General features: G+C 36.8%; 1 protein-coding gene across 7 annotated transcripts in view; it reads left to right on the top strand.

Moving 5' to 3' along the window:
- The window catches only part of ERBIN (erbb2 interacting protein), a 111,446-nt gene that overhangs the window by 20,810 nt on the left and 70,295 nt on the right, over positions 1-20,341 (top strand). For all 7 annotated transcript variants that reach the window (XM_051788344.1, XM_051788345.1, XM_051788341.1 and 4 more), the window contains one exon: positions 18,425-18,484. The gene's annotated coding sequence lies outside the window, so the exon portion shown is untranslated. The remainder of the gene's footprint in view (positions 1-18,424; positions 18,485-20,341) is intronic.

The raw sequence follows: 20,341 nt of genomic DNA, 5'->3' as shown, positions 1-20,341 counted from the left end.
AGCTATGTGCAAAAAATAAAAGCAATTTCAAACAAATATTTCTGTGCTGGATCAGCTAATTTAGATACTATTCTCCTATCTAGAGTAAGGATCTGGGTTGGTTTTGTTTTGGAGGGGAGTCAGCTTTTTTTTTTCCCCCAGTTGCATGCATATACTGTTTTGGTTTTGTATACTTTTACATTGTTAGTAATGTAACAAGGGGATTTTTTTAAAAGTTTTTTTTCATCCCGTAGTTCAGTAGTGGATACATGCAGCTTCTCAGAAAGTGGACATGGGGAACAGGGACAAAACAGCTTGAATGATGTGGCTTTTCTTTTTAATGTGTATACCTAATTGAAGTGCCACAAAAATCTTCAGTAGATCACAGTATATTCTGATCACGGTATACTGGAGCAGGATAATATACTGTCCTAGTCTGAATAAGGTCCATTGAGCAAACACATTTTTTATTCTGTTCTTGCCATCTCTTGCTCTGATTCAAGAATGTAGTTAGAATACACCCACAAACCAGCCACAGAAAATGTTTGACTTTTAGAGGGGAAATATTTTAATGGCAAAAATACTTTTAAAAATGCTTAGTAGTATTGTAGAAATGGTGTGCTTAGAAATGGTGTGCTTAGAAATGCAAGAGTCTTATGATATTTAAATTAGGAAAAATTATGAAAGGATAGTACAAGTTGGAACTTTTGCTTGAAAAGAGGTTTGTGGGGAAAGACTGTGTTTTAATAAAAAAGGTTAGAAATAAAGGCAAGAATTTTTATCTTGAGCATATTCTTTTTTGAGAGGAAAATCCTAATTATATCTCTTAAAAGCACTTGATATATTGTGTGAGGGCTTTGTAATTATTGTTTCTGTAGATCCTTGTTTACAGAGAATTGGATAAAGAGCCATCTTTTTCTGATAAACTTCTGAGGTTTCTTTCACAGTTCACTAGCGAGTGATGCTGTGAAAAAACTGTCACAAAAGAGAAACAATTTTATCATTTAGATAGGCTGGGCTTCTAACAAGCTGTTACTGTCCAATTTACTGCCTAGCTAACAATAACGAAGGAGAGAGAACAGGCAGGCGTGTACAGCTTGGATTTAGAGGAGGTTCTTTCCTTTCTTATGCTACTAATATTGTTCAATAACATTGAATATGTATAAGATAATATGCAAATATTTGAATGTTGCTAATAATTTTATGTTAAATTAGAATATTGTTTTATAATCCAAGTCTCATTATGCATCTACTTGTTTTCACTTTGAAACACTTAAGTCTTATTGGGGTAATTCAAATGGTACGGTTAATCTAGAGTTTATTTCTTTTTGCTTTGCATAGTTTGCTCTTCAATATAGTCCCTTTTTCACTCCTAACAGTTGATTCATTAGCAGACTTGATTAATGAGCCTTTATGAGGGGAAGAAAATGTCTGCTGGGTAAAAAGAACAGGATTGGGAAGCAATCCTTTGCGATAGGCTTGTGGCTGCACACATATCTTTAATAGTTGAATTGTAAAGCATGTTGTTATGAAAAATGAAAAATTTGTGGGCATTACAAGAGACCTCATAAGTGTTCCAGATGTTTTGTGATCATCTTGGATAGAGGCTTCTTAATGCCAGTTGAGTTCGTGTTCTCCAGCTTTTCAAAAGTTTTTTATAATCAATAGGTTTCTGGGAAAGTTGCTATAATTTGTTAAGCTGCTAAATTCACAGTGAGCACAATCCTAAATGCTTAGGTCCAATATGAAGGTAATGTATCAATGTGTATTTACAGTACAGACCATAAGTGAGTTTCTATCTGTGTATAGCCGAAGTACAGGAAAGAAACTTAAGACCAAACATCAAAACCTAAAATCTGTCAGAGTGGTAGTTTTGTTTGTTTGTTTGTTTTTGTTTTGGATTTTTGTTTGTTTCTGTTTTTTTACTTTCTGTAATCTGTACCCTGCCTGCTGCCTGATAGGTAAATTTGACAAGACCCTGAAATCTTCACTTGTACAGACTATATTTGATCTTCTAACAATGCTTTATGTAAGGACACAGTTTTGAAGCTATAAGGAATTACAGTCAAGAAAAACCTTATTTCATTGTCTCACCATCAAGACTTCCACCTGTATAAAGAAAACAATATTGACTAAAGAAGACCTCCTGTATCCCGTCCCTTCAGTATTCTTGTGGCTTCTTTTTTTCATTAGGTTTTGGACATGCTCCAAGATTCTTATGTAAACTCTGGTTTGCATATTTAATCTATAAGCCTTCCTGACTTGCTGATTCATTTTTCCTTGGAGCAATAAATGCTGCCCCAAACTGCCCCCTCCTAGTTTTATTTGATGATTTCTGGGATGAATCACCTGCTAAAACATATCTAAGGTGGTTCAGCTATGAAGGTTGATCCAGTTAGCATGAGATGTATTTTATCTTGGCAGTGCACTTGAGGAACTCATTGTTCTGTCAACCTGCTGTTCCCTGTAGTGCAGAAGAGGTATGGACAAGCTGTCTCAATAGGTGAAATAATTCTTAGGCCCATGGGCATTTCAACATTAACATATTTTACACTGCTTTGTTGAATGGTATTTTAGTTTAAGGACTCATGAAGCATGGGTAGTTAAGTTTGTCCCTTAAAATGTGTGCGTTGCTAACAGCGTCTAAACAGGTTTAGGTTATCAGAGAGTTGGCTTGTGTAATAAGCTGTCACATGGCCAGAAATGGGTATTCTAAGGAAAACATCCTGTCTCCATCTAGGGAAATTTGTTTAATTGTATGCAAAGAACTAGATGTTGAGAAATTCATGCTTAGATTACGTAAGCAGTTCTTGAATCTTATTTGTCAATTAGCAAATAAAACCTTCATATACAATGCCATAAACGTGTGTGGTGATGTCAGATGAAAAATATGCATAGACTTGTTCTAATGTACTTAAATAGCATGGCGCGTTCTGTCTTCCTCTTCCCTCTCTCCTTGTATATCTACATTGTTCTGTGGAGATAGAATCAAGTGCTAGCTAATGTATGCAAGTAAACTTCCTTCTGACAGTTGTCTTTGAATGTCAGTGCCTATTTCTTCAGTTAAGATATGGCTGTATGGCTTCTGTGCCATTTATAAACCTTACTGACAAGTTTCTTCTGACCCTTTGGTTTCTTGCTTCCCCTGGGCTCCTGTTGTGTTTTTTTTCTTAATGATGCAATTGTATCTGTGACAATATGAAAGTATATATTCCTGCTAGTGGGAAGAAATGATGGTGAGACAGAAATGCCTAATAAAATACTTTACTTTCAGTGTTCTCTTAAGCAGTTGTGTGGAGCTGTAATGGATGTGCTGTAGTTTGCTTTTCTGACAAAATACTTTCTTTTATATGAAGTACGAATTAAAAGTGTTTACAAATTTATTTGCAGAAGTATACATCCCTTAGCGCTGCTATGTCTGGAGGATCATACAACAATGGTGTGGAGAGCTGTACAGATTGATATGCTAAAAGAGTCCCCATCAGTATGAGAAATACGGAATTTGGCTGTCACTAAATAAGAACAGAAACGGACCACAGAATTTTGAAGCTACCTAGTTTGCATCAAGTTCAGTCCAAAGAAGCCTTGTACATAGAAAGCAAAAAGAATGAGTTGCTTTTGATTTGTAGAGAAGGAAGTAGCATGGGAAGTGCTGTGTGTTTTGAAATGCCCTATTACCATCAAGTTGTTTTACTGCAGCTTTCATGTCCTTAAAGATTTTTAGCCATCCAGACTTGGACAAAAGGCAGGTGCATAGTGTTTCTGGAGGTCCAGGTGGTCTTCTGACATTTCTTTTGCTGAAGAGCCAATAAGGACAAAGGCAGATGATGATAAAAGTGAACTAGCTGATAGGTAAGTAGTGCAAAAGGAGTGTGTTTTCCTGTTATGAAGCAGTAGCTTGGTTTTAGGGTAAAGAGAGATGATAGTTTTTCCCCGAAAAGGAATGACTTGAAGTGAACATCAGTTACAGGGAAGAGGGAAATAAAATATCTATTAAAAAATGTGCAGAAAGAAAAAACACAGCTTTATTCTAATACAACATGAAGATATTGGAAATACTGCTCACTAAGGACTGAAGAATAATTCTAAGAATCTTTATAAAGAAAGAAGTGTTGGGTACTCAGTGTGGAGGAAAAAGAGAAAGCTTATGGTTGATCTGTGTAATTGCTAGCCCTTGTTAGGAAGAGTGTGCTTGATGGTTAAACCAGCTGCCTAGAAATGACAAAGTGAGGGAAAAGGACTGTGCTGTTTTGATTGTTAGCTTTACCTGTTTTTGACTTTTGAGAACTGAAAAAAACAATAAGCCACTGTGGTAAGCAGAAATAGCTTGCTATGGACCATCAAATTGCAGTTATGTACAGGATGACTCCCTAAGTGCAGGAAACTTAATTTTTATGTGCAGGTGGTCTTGTACTACTAATACTAACATGTTGGTAAAAAAGATGATGGATACAATACTCTTAGAAGTCATTATAGAAGGATTTGTAGTCAGACCTATCATTGAAAGGAGACAAGTAACAATTGCGTATTTAAAACCTCCTTGTTTTTGATAAATTATAAATTACTATGATATGATTTTCATTGTACGTAACAAATACAAAGTTTAATCACCAACATTTATTTGTTCCTTTTTATAAAGAACGCTTTCAGCCAAATCGTCTGTATATAAACTCCTTTTCTACTCAATTTTAAAGAGAAATCAGTTAAAGGATATTTTAGTCATCATCATGGCTAGGTTTTGCGAACGGAGATTTGGGATATTTTAGTAGATGCTTAGAAAACATCAAATCTAAGAAGGGCTAATATCATAGTAGTGAGAAGTGTCCATCTGTTAATTAAATGAAGAGAAAAAAGCTATAGCAATGACTTTTGGGTATTAAGCTGAAGACTTCAGAAAGTGAAGGATGAAAGGAGTCCACCTAAAATATATGGAATGCTAATGTTAGGACCACTAAAGTGAGAATGAGTTAAAATATACCAATGTGTATAAACATAACGAATATGTTTCATTTGCTTGGCAAAATAGGAGACTTTTGTAATTGAGAAAACTGAGAAGAACTTGATGATCAATCTGATTCCTTTTTAGGCTTGTTCAACAGACAAATGGTTCACTTTTTAAATTTTTTGATCAGTCAGAAAATTATTGTAGTCCTATAATTAATTTTATTCAATCTGGTTTTAGGTTAGAGGATTCATATTTTCCCCAGTATACCATGTGAAATAATGTTTTACTCTTGTGTTCCGTTTCTCTCCCTCTTGAACTAGTTTGCATAAATGAGAACAGAGCACTGCTTACCTTTTGCATGTAACTACTGCTGTTTGAGGATACAAAACTGTGTGATTTGCCTGTGACTCTTGGCTAGATGTAGAAGCCTATGTGGTCTTCTTCAAGCTATGTAGAGCTCAAGCAAGAGAATGCTCATGCTCAATTTAGATGCTTATATGGCTGTTGCTGATCCTTCAATCCTTCCTTACCCTTTGTGTTAAAATGCAGACTTCAAGTAAAAAGTATTCCAGACTTACTCTAAGTCTCTATTCCGAGTTACAAATATTGTAATTTATTTTGGAACTGAAATACCTCCTGTCTAATCAAGAGAAAGAACTTTCTGCAAGTTGATACCTGTTGTAGTAGGTCCACAGGAGAGCCGTGAAAATGGCTGGAGGACTGGAGCACCTCTTCTGTGAAGAAAAGCTGAGAGTTTGTGGTGTTCAGTCTGGAGAACAGAATGCTCTGGGAAGGGATTATAGCACCTTCCAGTACCTAAAGGGAGCCTACTAGAAAGCCAGAGAGGGACTTTTTACAAGGGCATGTAATGAAAGGACAAGAGGGAATGGCTTTAAACTGAAAGAGAGAAGGTTTAGATTGCATATTATAGAAATTTTTTACTGTGAGGGTTGTGATGCACTGAAAAAGGTTGCCCAGGGAGGCTGTGAATGCTCCATCCGAGAATGGACTGGGCTTTGAGCAACCTTATCCAGTGGAAGGTGTGCCTGCCCACAGCAGCGGCATTAGAGCTGGATGATCTTTAAGATTGCTTCCAACCTGAACCATTTCATGAAGGTAGTTTCTACAGCTGGAGTTAGCTAACTGGAGCACAAGGGGAAAAAAACCACCTTCTTTCAGATATTAAGGAAATTGCTTGACTGCTGCCTATCAAGGTAGAATTATGTATTTTTTTCTCTTGAATTTTTTTTAAACTTCATTTGTATTTTTGCTTGCTACTATTTGGGGCAGTAAAGAAGCAGCCCAGGTAGATATGTCAGCTTTTAAGTTTTCTTCTTAGAAAGCCCAAATGCTTGTACCAGCATAGCTGCTCCTTTTGGTTTTTATGCTTATATTTTTATAGGTGTAACGTGTGGTGCGTTTTCATGCAGAGTGGGTAAAATCCATTCTTTTCCTAAGCGTTATGGTCACCCTCTGTGTAACCTAAAGGAGTTTTAGTAAGCAAACTGGAATTGCCTGTTATAATTCAACACAAATGTAGAATAGACAACAGGTTGTATGTCCTTCAGGACGGGGTAGAGTGACTTAGCTGGATAGAGGAGCACATGATGTGAGGGGGGTGGTGGTGACAAACACTGGTTAGTGTGATGAGCAGCAGTATTTGCACAACAGCAGCCTGGTAACTGTCAGGATTTTATTTTTAAGTGTTGTGAATGTGAGAGATAAGGAAAACGAGAAAGAATACACGGGGAATTCATTTTAAGTATCTGTGTGCGGATGCTGTCAGATGTTGCTCTGAAGAATCGATCAAGGTGATAGAACCTCACTTTATTGACTAAGAAGGAGTCTTCCTTTTGATTTTGAATGAGAAAATAGTTTGAAAAAATAAGTGAAAATAAGCTGTTTATGTCTTTAATGGAAAAGGGGAGAATAGAGGTACTTCAACAACCGTTACAGTCAAGCAGTGTCCTAGAAATGATTTTGGTAATAAATGCTGCAAGTTTGTAGGCTTAAGATTTTGTTTTGGGTGTTTGGGGTAGGGGACAAGTGTGACTACAGGGACTCAAGGGATAAAGAAATGAGGATCATTGTGGGTCAGTAATGGGCAGGGTAATCAAAGCATGTGATAAGAACATTTTTGCTTGTGGTTGAGATTATGTTCTGGTTTTTATGCATTGAATTTAAGTAGGCAATCCCAGACATGCTCATGATGTGGAGCATTCCTCTGAGATGGGAATGTGTCAGGGACACTGAGAGGCAGGGGAAGGAACTTGGGGTGTGGAAAAAAACTTGGGTGTAAAAAAAAAAAAATGCTGAAAAAGAAGAAACAGTACAGTAGTGGAGAAGAATGGGCTAACCAACAAGAAATCACAATGGAGTAGATGAGGAAGCAAGAGAGATGACTCTTCAGGGACTCTCACATTATTGAGGACTTTGTTGTTGCAAGGATCACCTGTAGATTGTACTAGGTCTATGAGAAACCTTGGACTGATACGAGATGTTAGCAACCCTACCAAGTTTTTCTTTTCCTGTTTCTATATTTTGATATTTCCCTTTTCCTTGTTTTCCTTTTTATTCCCATCCCTTGTAAAGAGTCAAATTTTGACTAAGAGTCAAGACTCCTCTTTTAAATTTCCCTGTAGTTTTCTTTACATGTGCATTTAAAGCAAACAATAACTGATAGAAGATAAAAATGTGGTTTCTGTAGGGAGCGATTACCCAGGCATTTTTACCTGTAGCAAGATCTAAGTTTAAGACTCATGAGACTTAAGCTAGTGAGTGGGTGTTAGATAAATTGGCTAAGCTCTGTCTCAGTGTTTGCTATTTCGGGTTTGGATACTGGCCTGCCAATCTAATCACAGCTGTTGAGAACGTTTCTTTCATTTTAAATGAGTTGCTAATAGCACTAGGTCATTCTGGTCTCTGTTTTTATATGTCATGGTGTTAGCATTTATTCTCAGCCCAGTCTCCTACTGATGTAAACACCAGACAACTGTTAACTTCAAAGGTATTTTTAGATTTGTATAGTTTTATGGGAAAGCTGGACTATGTGTGTTTCAGAGAGCGCATGCATTAAAACTGTGTTGGATGATTTTATCCATTATTTTAAATCTGTCTTAGTTCTGAGCCCTTAATGGTATTAAAATGAAAGCTGGTATCTAGAATGGATTTAGTCCATTCATCTCACTAATGATCTTTACTACTGAGATTTTTTCCATACTAGAAAAAATTTCTAGTGCTTTTTCACTGGTTAACAAAGATGACTGGCATGTTAATAATAAACCTATTGGAAAAGGTTGATTTTATTTTGTTTTTTAGTTATTGTCTTATTACTAGACAGAATATTGCACAGAGGTGTCATCTAGCACAGTTTTTTTCTCTAAGAAAGTAGAATTCAGTAATCTGCAGGTAAACAAGTGACTTGCTTTATTGCTATGAAAGCTTTAAATACAGATTTAATTGTTTTGTCTAGATCTTTTATTAGGTTATTGGAGAAGATATGAAAGATCCAGAAAAATTGATATTTTTTTTTTTAGATTAGATCAAACAGATGTCAAGTTGTTTTTAGAGTTAATGTCTAATTGCGTTTGTCTTTACTCAGGAGTGAGAGTGGAGCTGTATCCAGAAACCCCTATAAGCCTCTTATTTGGCTTTCAAATCTAATATGCAATTCAGTTATAACTGGAAGACGCTTTGAACTGTAATGGGCAACTACAAAAAACCCGGTTGTTAGAAGATGCATGGATATATCTTCAAAATGCATATTAGAGCATGCAGTTTTGTAGTGCTTCTGTCAGTATGTGAAGGGCACATTCCTCTAGGTGATATCTCTTTCCAAGATGATCCTTCAAAGAGTGAGAAATGGGGAATGAGGAGAAACCTACCGGTGATTTGCAGACTACACACAAACAACCATTACTGTATATTACACTGTGTCGGTTTAGATTAAGTTTAGTAAAAAGTCATTAAGAATTGAGGTAAAACAACCCTCACTGTAACCTTATTGTCAGAGGGAACATAACAAACTCATATCCTGTTCTTTTCTAGATACTTCCATCTACGCAGAATTTTAAATAACAACTGTGGTTTTGTTTGTTTCATATTCAGAAGCTATCTCTGCATTGGTTACTGCAAGTTTAATCAGCAGAGGGTTGTTTGGTTTTTTTTAGACAGGAAAAAACCTAAAATTATTTTCCAATAAGTTGAATTTAACATATTAATTTCCTAAAATTTTCTTGTGAGCTGGGGATTAATTACCTTGCAGCTCTGCAATTTCAAATGATAGAAATTCTTTACTACCTTAATAAGCTGTTTGTGTTTTTAATTCAGGTGGCTTGTGGTCCCGGGTTGTTTTGTGTGTTAGAGGAGGATTGTTATGCTGTTACATAGTAAAAGTCTGGGGGGAATTTATAGCTCCTTTTCATCCACAAAACAAATCACTTCTGGAGTAGTATTTGTAGAATATAAATTAGCTTGCAACACGAGGTTTGGGTGACTTTAAATTATGTGGTAAAAAGTGACAGTTGTGTTCTATCATTGATTCTCAGGCAGGTAATGAGATCTGACAGCAAGCCAAGGCTTAGTGTTTGGAAATTGGCTCAAACCATGAGATTAAGCAGCAGCATTAGTCTTTTCAAGAGTAATGTGATAGTGTTACAGAGTAACAGATCATACCCTGGTGACAGATGGTGCATGCCTGTGTGAAGTGTAGTAGGGTAAAAATACTTTTTGGTTAGATGTTTTATATGTTTAGTCACAGCCAGTAGCTGTTGCAGTTAGTTACAAATTTAATATTAATTCAAACAGGAAACATCACCTTCCAGTCAGACATCTGTTTAGTTGTCCACAACTTACAAAAAAAGTTCTAACAACAGACATTTGCCTTGGGGATATACCCTTCTTGAGATCAGTGTGTTTTAAAAAATCCATATCTCTAATTCTGCATTGTTCCAAGTCCACCATCTAATTCCTGTTTTGAACATAGAAGTGTGTTATTCCTCTTGGTGTCTTCCTTTGCTACTGTTTATAGAGAACAGTGATATTCAAGAATTGCTTTTCATAGTGTGTGTGTAGGGTGAGTTAATGATACACTGTCATGACAGTGAATTGGTGTGCACAGTAATTGACAGTTGAAGCTATAACAAGTATCTGATAGTTCTTTTTTTGTTTAAACCCACTCAGACAAGTAATAACACCCAAGTATTTTTGTATCACTTTGTATGTTAAGATCACAGCTGAGGTTAATTTCTGTTGTGGCTATGAATATTTAACAATTTTGAAAGCAGGTTCTCAGATTGCAAATTGTATTTGTAATCAAACTGGTCAGCAATGTCTCCTAATTTAATTTTGTAAAGCAGTACGGAGCAAAATAAATGCAGAAGGAAGTAAATGGTTCATAATAACAATTGTTATTGGAAAGTTATGCTTCTACACATATGGGGGGGGAAATGATGTCTAAAAATAGATTTAAGTGTTGCTTGACTAGCACTGTTCACCTCTGCCCTGGAAGGAAAGAGAACTCAGGAATTTACATACCTTAACAATGACTTGGCTGGTCATTGTTAATAACTGAGATCTGTTATTAAGTATACAATTATAGCAATTGTTTGCTGATAGTTTCTTCTCTTTTTGAAAGAATTTAAATTTGAAATATCCCTTATACTGTAAAATTGTGTTTCTGGAATACGTGAAATGTAGAAGATTCATCCAGTTCCTATGGATATTGGAATAGTACCTGTTTTATAACATATTTCAGACAACGGCTAGGTGATTATTGGTTCTAACATTTTAGTATTTAATTCATAATTGATAAATTCAAATATAAAGCATCAGCTGATTAAGAGCCCGAACTGTGTTGCAGAATCTTCTGGACTAGCCACTAGCAAGAAAAGGCCACAGGCACAAGATGAATTCATACATTTAGGGCCACAAACATTCACAGAATTGGTAAAACTTGTAAGCCAAATTCTGCCACAGCCTTCTGTATTTTGATAGTCTGAAACAGTCCAGGGTCCGATTTTGTGTTGTGGCGCACAAAGCTGTGGCATAACTGGCAAAGTATCTGCCTGATTCATCAGGTGTATTGAGGGTATGTCTGCTTGCCTATGTTTTACATGAGAGAAATATACCACCTTTACTAATCTTCTTATTGATGGGTAAGCAATAGACTGTTCAGCTGGGGTATTGAACACCTGTACTTAAATGTTGTCCAAGAGGACTTGAACCTTAGATCACTTGTGGTTTAACATAGGAATGCACAGTCTATGACAATCTTGGGGTCATTCAGATGAATGACTCATCCTGGGATTTGTTTAAGTTTCACATGCTATTGGAGAATTTAGTAGACAGTTAAATATTGTGCCTAAAATCATTGCCAAAAGTTCTTATTTCATGTGCTTTCCCTTGTGCTTGGTAGTCATACCAATTTGAGTTTCTAAATTCTCTTTTCCTCATACTAAGTAGTTAACATGTTATCTACTAGTGAATCATCATCTACTTAATGCAATGTTTAGACAAGCACTCCTTGCACAGAGGAGTGTGGGTGTTGGCTGCCACTAGTATTTTATGCATGCCCAATATTTTATATATTGTTATAAGACATGGTGCCATATTTCTGAAGTACTGCACGAATAAAGTATTTAATTATCTGATAAAGGATGTGGTCTTGATGAAGTAGAAGAGGTGAAAGGGTTTATCTGATGAATGACAGTAGGCAAAAAGAAATAAGGGTCATGATAATAGGTGCTTAAACTTGTATTATGCTATTTATTTAGATCAAATGTGTCCTTTCTAGAAACAGTGGTGTACATTCTAGTGTTGTTTAGTGTGTGTGTATGACTCAGTTTCATGTTTTTAGTTATTAATCTTACTACTGATTCTGTTGGTATATTCTGTCTCTTAAGTATTCTTACTCTCTTTGTTATTGGTTTTCTGAATTTTCCACATTACTCTGCTTTCTCATCATCAGTCTCTCTTGTGCTACTGTGAAAGAAGGCTGAGGTCTGAGCACATTTTCTGCAGCTAACAAGTAGGACTGAAAGAGTTCTGACCTTTTGGTGTAGTCACTGTCTGGGTTCGATGTGCTGATGGGAAACTAGAAAATTGAGAGGGGAAAGGGTGAAGAAGGTCACATAGAAGCAAAGGGTGAGTGCACCAGATCTAAATAGTTTTCTCTTGCATTTGTAGTGTCTCTTGTTATCCTGAGTTCTCATGTCACATTGTTTGTGGTGCTAATTGGCCTCCTCATGTGACAAAGACATGTTCAGTTCTCCCAAAAGTTGTTGTCAGTTCTGCAGCAGCAGTGGAAATCTTTGGAATAGCTGATACTTGAATGAAAGTTGTCATAACTTACAAAGGATGGATGGATTTTTTTTTTTTTTTACTTTTTAATTTGTAGATTGAATCCAGATGGATTCTCTGTGTAACCACTAACAACAAAGCTTCCTCAAGGTTAACCAGACCTTGGTGTGTATCTTGATGCAGCTACTCGCTTTTAGTTAGTGAGTTAGCGCAAGTGTCACTTGGAGAAAAATAGCTTGGCAAAGAGTTGTGATAGTGCAAGGGGTACAGACTGTTGCTGTTCTGAAATGTGTTGGTTTGGTGGTCCCTAAAAATGGTCTGTGAGGCCAAGGTAAGTGGTCTAGCAAGCCATGTCTTCTTGATTGAAGACCCTGAATAGTTTTCTCTTGTGCTTGTTTTGCTTCTTGTCTTTTATTATGTTCAGGTGTGGCTGTATTGTGTACTTCAAAGACAAGAATCAAGTTGTTGTGAAAAGAGATCACTAAACTTGCTTATTTTTGTGTTGTAAAAAGTGTGTATCAAATGAACACAACATTTAAGGATGCCAGGAATATCAATATTTTAAAGCCTTCCTAAAATTCTTGATTTATAGCGTTAATTTGGATTGGAAAATCAAGTGTTGTGACTCTCTTTTTATTCCTTGCTTAGTTTCTGGTTATTTGAGCTAATGCAATGGCATCAGAGTAGCAGAGACAGTAAAGCCTTAAACAGGATGATTAGCAACAGAATACAGCTACAATTTAATCCCCATTCACATCTACCATTCTGGAAAGCAACCCTGGTTTATAGAATTTAATAAATTGCAAGTCTATGAACTCTGAATCTACTTTGGTGAATATGTGTTATTTTCTGTGAAGTAGAATAGATTGAGAAAAGCCATCTTGGTTCTGTAAAGAGATTTTTCTGATACCTTTAATGTGAGATGGAACATTGTATGTTATGAATTAATAAATTATTGAATAAATGTGTCTTTATTCTGTTGCTTTTTTGCACTTGGAAAATCAGTACCTAAGAGTAATTAGATGGACTAGACAATTTTGTTAAAGTGGAGACACATAAACATGTATCTCCATGGTTCACAAAAATCACCAAATCTCAACTTTCTCCCCTGGAAATGTTTCTAAAAAAGCCAACTGATCTTCTTCATCTGACAAGCTGACATTGACCTTAACGGGAAAGTAGAGTTTTACTTTGTTGCATTTAATGTTGAAGTTTGCCCTAATGTGGTAGTGTTGGTGGTGGGTTGGACAATGTGACCGGGAGGGGTCCCTAACAACTCCATCATTCTGTTCAGAATACTCGAGGAAACGAAGTAAAATAGTGCTGTATCTTACTGATTTTATGGAGAATATGGGGTTTAAAGGTAATTAAAAGTCACAGTGGGATTCTTATCTGTAACAGCTAGGCCTTCTGATGGTATTGTAGATATAATTGTTTATGCTTAATAGCAACATGGTATTTTGTTCTTACAGAATAACTTTTCAGAGCGTATGTGCTGAAGCTTATGGTTTGGGAAACAGGCATCCTGATTCATAAATGATTCCTTGCAGTTTGAATTCTGAAACTCTTCCAATCTGGTGCATGTGCACTGTAGCAGTGTTTCACTGTGAGATCAAATGCAGACATACTGATCATTTCTGCACTAGTTCCACTACTGTAAAATGAAGTTTTGAATCTCAAGAAGTTTTTCAAGGTCTAGGTATGTCTGTTTTGTTGCAAAATCACAATTTACTCTCCGAATGCTTAGACAGGAAGAGTTTTTGAAGCTATATCCACACAGATTAGATAAAAAATTTGGAAATACCTTCTTAAAAAAACTGAGGTCACAGGTGCAGTCTTCCTTTATGCCTTGGAAACCAGACCCTTCTTTGACCAGCTTCAACAAGGGAAAGTAATCAACCATAAAATCCAGCAGATCTCTTTTATCTGTATATGTGCAAGTATGAATGTGTTTCCTTAACTGTTTTGTACAAAAGTGTTGTTATGGTATTGTAAATAATAAACAAAGTTTCATTTTGTCACACTCAAGGCATTCCATTCAATTTTAAGATACTTAAAAATATCTGTAATGGAACTGTAGATAATTTGGCAGAACAATGTAACTCTTAATATTAAAATTTAATTCATGTAGGACAGCTAGTCCAAGAACCTATCAAAGTGCCTTTTCCATTCCATGTCGGTAAGCTTACCCTTGGCAGAACACTTCTCAACTGCATGTCCTCTGCAGTATACCAGCAGGTTACTTTGGGGCATGCTGGAAGCAAATGTGGATCTTTGTGTGCTTGCTTAGAATGCACCATCAGCTGTCCTGTTCCTGCATTAAAGGATTCTGGATGGTCAGCAGCTGTGACAGCATTGGTCCTAGGAGGTAATAAATCCTCAAGTATGTCAGTCTCATGCCACTTAAATAATGTTTCATTATTAACATCTTAGATTTGTCCACCCAAGATCAGTAAAAAGATAGTGCTGCTCCTGAAACTTGTCAGATTTTTTGGTCAATGAGTCATTGTTTCTTTGCTTCACTCTAAATGTCTGGCTTTGGTTCAGACACCAGAAACAGTGAGACGTGACGACAGCATCTGCTTCCAGGAAAAGCAAGATTCATTTTTTCTTGAGAATCCTTTGTGGCTCCTTGGTCCTCCCCTCTTACTCCTCCCTGTTCCACAGTTGGGGAATCCGAGATTAACTAAACCGTCTGTGGTCTGTAGACCTTTCTACATTGTGCAAAATATCTGTTTAATTTCAAAAGGTATACTATCTAGAGATAAATATTTTCCCAGCTGTGTTTATCTTTTGTTTCCTCAGTCAAAATCATATGTTATTTGTTTGCTCAAATCTAGCTCACTGTGAGGCACACATTTCTCACCAGTGTCGCAGGTTGTGGCTGAATCAGAATCTTGCCAGTAACCACTGACAGTAAAACTTATTTCTTATCGTTGTGTATGAAATGATTAAGCACATCTGTGTATACTCCCCTGATACTTAATACAAAATTCTGATTATTGGTGTCTTTGTGAAGGCAAATCCTGCTTCATGAGAACAGTGATACTGATTGTGCATGCAGTTGCACTTCCTCAGTTGGCTTCGGAACCCCTCCTCTTCCTGATCCCAGCTCCAAAAGGAAAAAATATAACTGGTTTCCTTGCCCTAAAATTGTTCTTGGTTTACAGGATAGATTTTAGTAGCGCAGTGTGGAATCCATTTCTGCTTAATGTGAGTCTCTAGTATGAATAATCTTGATTGATCTGAGGTCTTTTTAGCTAAACGTACTTTCTTACTGAATATGAATGGATGTTTAAGGACAAGCACAGATAATCTGGATTCTGCAATACTCTTCTGGAATTAGTTAAAGAAATAATTTGCAGTTTTCACTGTTTTCAGTATTCAGAATGGAGGATGGTTGTCATGGGCTGAAGGCTGCCTGAAATGTCTCTGAAACAAGGAACGTTTAAGATACTTGTTTCCAACCCTTCCTGAAATGAAGAGCTCGTTGTGGTTTACCTGCCCTCCTTTTTTTTTTTTCTTGTTTTTTTTTTTTTTTCCTTAAACAGGTGGGAAAAAGTAAAAACTGCTTGGGTGTTACTCACTGTCAGTCAGTATGCTGAAGTGTAACCCTACTTCCTGATCTGTTGTGTGAAAGTTTACCACTAATGTTCTGGGTACATGAATATGCGTTCAGAGTCCTCCAAAAACAATTGGAAAAATGATGAGGAAGTGAAATGTAACCGCATTGTGGAAGTCCACCAAATTTCTCAGGGATGATTTGCACTTAGTGAAGCCATGTTGGCTATCACAAATCATCTCCTTACTTTCTGTGTGTCTTAGCATTGCTTCGAAAGGATCTGCTGCATGCTTTGCTGAGCATTGAGGTGCAACTGATTGACCCATAGTTCCTGGATCTTAATTTCCCTTTTTAGAAATGGTGGTTGTATACCTTTTCTAATCACTGGGAACTTCCACAACTTCTCAAGTATGATAGATAGTGGCTTAGCTATTTCCTTTGCTGCTTCCCTCAGGACCTCATCAGGTCCCATGGACTTTGGCACCTTCAGGTTCCTTGGATGGTCTCTAATCTGATTTTTGCCTACAGCTGGTAGTTCTTCATTGTCTCAGCCTTCTCAATGTCCCAGGTAACCTGGTCTCCCATTTCCTCTGGAGAGGGCCCACATATTCTCTGGTCTTGCTTTTATCACCCACATACCTATAGAAAGACTTGGGCTGGAACGGACCCTAAAGTCATCAAATTCTGACCCCCTTCCATGGATGGGGATGCCAGGCGCTAGTTCAAGTGGCGCAGGGCTGCATCCAACCGGGCCTTGAACACTTCCAGAGATTGGGCATCCACAGCTTCTCTGGGCAACTTGTTCTAGTGCCTCATCGCCCTCATAGTAAAGAATTTCTTCTTGTTCTGGATGCAGTGCTATTGGTGGGGTGGCACAAGGGCAGAGAAGAGAGGCAGACTCACCTCCTTTGACGTGCTGGCCATGTTTCTTCAGATACAGCTCAGGATGCCTTTGGCTTTGTGGGCTCTAAGTGCACACTCTTGCCTCATGTCCAGCTTTTATTCACAAGAACCTCCCAGTCCTTCATGACAAGGCTGCTCTCAATGATTTCTCCTCCCAGCCTGGGATTATCCTAAGTACAGCACCTTGCACTTGGCCTTTTTGAACTTCATGAAGTTCAAATGGACCCACTTCTCAAGTTTGTCCAGCTCCCTATGGGTGGCAAAGAAGCCATCTTATAGAAGCTTTTCTTGTTGCCCTTGATGCCCCAGCCAGATTTCATTTTATCAGTGCTTTAACTTTCCTAACCTGATCCTTGTCCACTTGGACAATCTCTGTTTCTCCCAGGCTACCTGTCCTTGCTTCCACCCTCCACAGGCTAAAGCCAGTGGTAAGTTGGAACTGAAATACGTAGATGGAACAAGAAATGTTTGTTCATGTAGATGTGAGCACCCCTCGGGGTACAGTGATTGGAACAGCTTGCTGGGACAGTCCAGCAGCCCATCTGGTAAGCATTTTCTAGCAGCAGTTGGGTTATACTTAAAAAATGGTAAAAACAGGAGGAACACATGATAGTTCCTCCAAGTACTCTCCCCATCCTTTAAGCTGAGTGCTAGGGCTTTTCTGCTGTGCCTTTTTGGTTGGAGAAACCTGACAGATACTGAGACTCAGTCTGATGTGGCTGATAGCATGTGCTAGAGCACAGTTCAGTAGGATTTCATTAGGTATTGTTACCTCGAGAGTAACTTGTCACTGGTCATCCAAAGTACCTGTTACCACTTCTGCAAAACAAGTAGGAAGGTGATGATCTGAACTAGTTGAGGTCCCTCCTACTCTTATGACAATTTCATGGTGGGCTTATTCTGCTTTTATTGGAAAGGCATGAAATACAGTTCCATTTACAGGTAAATCCTTTGAATGAAGCTACTACCTGCGATCCCCACAATTTAAATTATTTTCTGTGTACTGCAAATTTGAAAAATTATACTCTGCCTGACTTAGCTTCTTAGCTGTTCTACATGACTTTGTGCTCAGTTAGATAATCTGTCTGACCACGGTGACATTTAATCCCTCTGAAGATATGTTCTGCTTCTGTCTTTGTTAGAGGCAAAATTTATCCTTTCCATAGGTCTAGCTGCTGATATTGAGTGTGTTTGGTCAAATGCACTGGATGTTTTTGTTTGTTTATAGTTGTCCTACTTCAGTGAAGCTAGTGTCGGAGATCTGTTATGCCTTATGTGGTGCAACTTTCTAGAAAATTCCTGAAGTTAATAATACAAAAATGTGCTCTTTTTATGTTGGGTTAATTTTTGATGTATTTTTTCTTAGTTTTCTTCAGAACTGTGTACAAGAGAAATCTGTGTGATATTTAATATTTTAAAACAGTAATTATAAAAGGAGTAAAAATGAAACAACTTTATAGACAGAATGCTTTAAAATAACGGTAGGATAAAAAACAATGTTTTGTACGTAAAAGAATTATTTCCTTCAAAAGTATATGTGCAGTTTTACTACCTTGGAAAATCTTTCAAGTACTCTGAAATATTCAAGTTCTTGTTCACACACATGTACAGCTTTTCTTTTTAACAAAACCAAAACTTTGAAAGCAAAATACATATCCAATACAATATAATATCACTTTGTTCTTATCTAATAGTGATAGGGTTGACTAAAATTTTTGTAACTTTCTCTTAAACAGAATGTTGACTTTGAAAGCTCAGGGAAGAAGAAGCAGCAGGGAGAAAAAAGTAACACAGTGGTAAGTACATTATTTTTATTTTCTCTGGACCAACTGCACAATATTTTGAAATAGAAATCCTCTTATTTATTCCTATTTTGTTATAATTGCCTTCAGAGCACTTGAATTTTATCATCTCTCATGTTATTTCAAAGATATCTGTTGAAGACCCAAGTGAATTATATCCATTTCCATATATTTGTGTGTATATATAGAAAGGAGTATATATGGAAAAGGGAAATAATTCCATTTTAAAACTCAGTGGACATTATTAAGTATTTTGGCTTGAGAACTTTAATTTTTTTTTTTTTTTTTAGTTCTTAGAAAAGATAAACAATTTTTCAAAAACTTGGGTGAAAGATGCTTGAAAAAATGCTTAAAATGCCTGTTGGGACTCTTACTTTACTTTCTGGTTTGCTGATCTAAAGTCTAGGCATACATCACATCATGTCATTTCTCTGTTACTGGTGGGTTAACATTTTTTAGCTAGAGAGCATAAAAAAATGTAAGAACATGAAAAGTATTAACAATTATACAAGACCAAGTTCAGTTTCCTGTTCAAAGCTCTATGAAAAAGCAACGCATGTTCAGAATCAGCTTTTTTCTTTATTAAATTATGCCAGTGCAGATGGTACTAAGTTGTTTTTGCCTTATATTGTAAGGATTTGTAGAGGCAAGTATTTTTAATGAATAAAAAGAATACCCAATAGAATATTTTGTCTTTAGAATCTCTCTATAAATTCCTGTGGAGGAATCATTATTGCCTAGTATTCCTCCTGCCCCAGAAGAAAACCACCAACAACATATGAGAGCAGCTTCCATCTGCTCTGGTTTTATTAATAGTACTGCTCAGATTGTGGAAATGCTAATAAATATCGACTCTTCAATGACTGTAATTTTGAGACTATAAAATATCAGTTTAAAGGATACAAAATCTTCTGCATATTTTATTTGGCATTGCTACAAACAGTGTATGCTTCAGTAGATAGAAGCATGTAGCACATGCTTGTGTTTTCCAGCCTTTTGTGTAGCCTACAACGCTGTAGGCTTTGTGTGCTTTGGCATTCTCCCCTGAGCTAATAATCCACGCTGTTGATGGATTGCCTCAGCTGTGGTTACTACTCTGTAAGGTTTGTTGTTTCCTATGGGCAAATGACTAGCAATACCTCTTCCCTTCATTTCCACTATGCTGGCTCATCTCTTTTGACTCTGTTAACTGGAGGAGTTAGGACATTATCTGTTCCTTTCTGTTTGAATAGATGTGGACAGTGTGATACACAATATTTACTTGTACAGTAGATACAGATGTAATGCCTCAAATGACTAAACCTGAAACATAAGTGGTTTAATATGGTTTTGTAGCTCTTCCAGGCGCTTACTATCACTTAGTCTGGTTGCTCTGTGTATTTAGTATCCATTGTTTTCTTTGTACAGAAAGTCAGGAACTTGTCCTGTTTGTTTCCATGGATCTTTTTTCACACTAACAATAACAGAAAATGGATTTATTTAATGTAGAAACTAGTGGATTCTGAAAGCAAAGCAGTTCTGAAGTAGCTTGGTTACAGCTAGCTGTACCAAATAGCTGTGATTACTAGCTATACAGTAGCTGTGATTATTTCTACTGCATATTTAAAAAAAAAAAGGGATATCGGGGCTAGCGGGAGTGGAGTGCACTTCAGTATCCTGTTAGGATAAATATTTCATGTTCCTGGCTATGTATTAAGTTAAAAATGAGAAACATTAAATCCGAACAAAAATGAGAAACATTAAATCCGAACCTTGTCACTTCCATCATGTAAAGGAATTCTTTAGCCATTTGAAAACATTAGGGTTGAAATACTGAAATATCAATGTCACGGCTTTTAAAAAAGCTTGGGT

This window comes from Manacus candei, unplaced genomic scaffold, assembly GCF_025592945.1.
Source record: "Manacus candei isolate 608988 ecotype Guabito, Panama unplaced genomic scaffold, ASM2559294v1 h1tg000024l, whole genome shotgun sequence".
Taxonomy (NCBI): Eukaryota; Metazoa; Chordata; class Aves; order Passeriformes; family Pipridae; genus Manacus; species Manacus candei.
Note: the sequence above shows the minus strand (reverse complement) of the source record. Positions and strands in the feature narration are given on the sequence as shown.